Below are 2,973 nucleotides of genomic sequence, written 5' to 3' on the forward strand. Positions count from 1 at the left end.
GGTTGGTGCAGAGTGTGATGGCTGCGCTCACGTCTGCGATGCATTTAACTCAGTCACGGTTCACCAGAGGTCGCGCGCTGAAACAAACAGAACACACATCGTGTCCACCACGTCTCGTATATCTCTTGCTTTGCTCTTTAGTAAACACTGTGTGAATCAACTTGCTCCAGAGTGAATGTGACTGAGCCGAGATCTGTGGTGTTGGAGGTGAGAGACATTAATGTCTACAGTAATGCTCCTCTCCTGTATAGACATTTATCTCCAGCTGGTTCAGTGTCCAGCCACGGCATAACTCTTGTTTTGTCAATTAGTTAGTTTGTTTAAAAGGGACCAGTATTGTAAGTATTGTGCTTTTTCTATATTATTTGTGTTATTTTTGTCTGTATTGATAGTATGACAGTGACAGTGAATGGTTTTCATTCTTCATTAATATTCTACATGGACATGTGACTGTTGACACTTTGTCTTGTGTGTTGTGTGTGAACCTGCAGGCAGAGGAACTCAGTCCAGGTTTCTCCAAGACTGTGAGACTTTACATCGCCAAGGTAACCACTGAGCAGAGTCATTCTACACATGACCCAGTGGTGTCACTGCAGAGACACTTTCACTGTGATTATTAAACACACCGACCATCTGAACATGACTGACACAGTCTGCATCAGAACTGGTCAGACCACGTGGCCTGAACACTGAAGAACAGCTGTTTTTAAGTAGAAAAACCTCATAGTCATCTGATTCTGACACTTACTTCAGTACTCACTCATTCCCTCCAAAAAACCAGGAGATATCGTGTGGGAGGTAAGAGTAGAAAGTAACTTCATGAATATCAGCTTTTTGTTTTTCACCATCTACACATTTTCTGACTTCACTAAGGCTCAGAATATAGATATAAATATATTAGATAGACAAAACCTGTTGGATGCAAAAAACCAGAAAGATTTCAGCTTGGATAAAAGAGTGAACAGAAACAGGAGGGGTTATAGGGAAATGATCATCAATGAATTACACTTGAGACTGGGAATCATTTTCAACAATAACACATCAGGGTGTATTTTCTGTCTTTTTCTTCCCTCTTCATCGTTGTGTTTTGATGAAAGCTAATCACCATGTTGTTTGACTTGTAGTGTCACCAGGAGCTTGGAAACATCTCTGAGGCCACAAACTGGACCGAGCTGGCTCTGAAGATGTCCACAAACACTAATGATGTAAGAGCACACGTCACCCTCCCTCCTGAAATCCTCTCCACTGCAAGTCAAAGCTATATGGAACGCAGAGTGGTCCAAAACCTGTGTATTTCTGTCTTAAGATGACAGAAAATGCTGCGTTAACACACACATTCTGATCGTTAAATTGTGTTGGTGTTACCACTTGATCAATTTCTGAGGCCTTATATACCACATATACATCTTAGTTCAAACTTAGCGCGTTAACACAGCATCTTTAGATGTGCAAATTTGATGCCGAAATGCTGACGTCAGTGTAGACGTTCCATAAAGCCACATGATGTCCAGCCACACAGTGGAAATGCTAGTGTTTCTAGCTTTGAATACTGAAGCAGTATTCATAAAATGAAGCAAAAGCAAATAATGAATTCATCAGACGTGTCATGATAATAAAAATAAAACAGACTAACTGCAAACACACACGACACAATTACTCCTATTCATTGTTTCCTTCTTTTCATTTCAAAGGATGAGCAAATGTCTAAACTGGAGACTCAGCTTCGCGTCTTGACTGACAGAAAAATCTGAAACAGTAATTTCTTCTGAGGTCCAGCAGACGGAGCAACTCAGCTGGTGGCACCGATTGGCCAACGAGTGACCATCCAATCAGATGTGCAGTACAAATGGCACACTCATTTTTCCTTCCCTCTATTAGTGGATATGTTTGTTTTGCTGTCACTGTGAAATGAAATGCAGTTTATTGATGTTTATTTATTTTCTGCAAACTTTATTCTGGCTGAGCCGAGTCGGTATCAGTGACTAATACAGATTGTAGTGTATGTGGTATCTTTAATATTTTTTTTTTTAACATTTTGCTTTTTTTTAACTGAGAATTAGTGAATAAACACGAGTAAGTTTTATTTATGAGCAGGATTAGGTCACCTAAATTAATTTTATTGTTATTATTGTTTTAACATGATTACATGAGTACCATGATGTCACACACACAAGGTTAAAACAATACTGGCCCTGGTGTCGCAGCTGGTTTTCATCCTTCCCTCTGGTGCAGCCGTTCTCAAAGTGTGGTCATGTCAATATCATGTTTTAAATTTAGTTTTTGTCAAACTGTCTCAGTGACTATAAAGTCTATAGCAAGCACTGTATGTGTTGTTTTCAATATTCAACCCACTCATTTAAATTCAAACATTGCTCATGTTCATTGTTATGTGTGATAATTCTGTGGCTACATAAATAGGAGCACATGTTGCTGTGTGTGAGTGTGAGCTGCAGGGTTGGCTGAGACCAGGGAGCTGAGTGGGGTTTGGTGCATGTTTTGTTAAGTCTCCAGTTTGATTCCCAGCTGGTTGGACGTGTCAGTCCCCCGCTCCCTTCACTGTCTTATCCAATAAAGGCATTAGAACCCAACCCCACCCCCCCTAACCACGTATCCTCAACCTCGATGGAAAACGCCATGAGGTCAAAGACGTGAAGAAGTCTTAAGGATTTAGGAAAATAATCTGACTGCACTTTTTCTTTTTTCTTCATGACGACTCCTGACTGATTTAAAGAGAATGAATCTATATTTATGGATTCGGGCTTCAGTGGATCAGACAAGGATTTCCATCAGTTCTGGATGGTGTCACAAACATAAAACAGCTGCTCTGATCTTTCTACATTTATGTGGCTCTGCTGTGGTGGAACTACTTTAAATGTTGCTGCAGCAAGGAATTGTGGGATGGCATTTCTCCTTTCCTCTCATAAAGGAAGGCCAGTGTTTCCTCTCCTAAAGGAGATAAGATAGGAAGCACTG

The 2,973-nt window shown here is 40.4% G+C and overlaps 1 long non-coding RNA gene across 1 annotated transcript; it reads left to right on the top strand.

The window, feature by feature from the left end:
• The first annotated feature begins 35 nt into the window (after positions 1 to 35).
• On the top strand, positions 36 to 2,321 carry LOC111648955 (uncharacterized). Its single transcript, XR_002760228.2, has 3 exons — positions 36 to 545; positions 1,125 to 1,205; positions 1,692 to 2,321. It is a non-coding gene; the product is annotated as an uncharacterized LOC111648955 (long non-coding RNA).
• Positions 2,322 to 2,973: the final 652 nt, after the last annotated feature.

The sequence above is a fragment of the Seriola lalandi genome, unplaced genomic scaffold (genome assembly GCF_002814215.2).
Source record: "Seriola lalandi dorsalis isolate HSWRI2012SDOR001 ecotype SW California unplaced genomic scaffold, Sedor1 jcf7180002049750, whole genome shotgun sequence".
Lineage (NCBI taxonomy): Eukaryota > Metazoa > Chordata > Actinopteri > Carangiformes > Carangidae > Seriola > Seriola lalandi.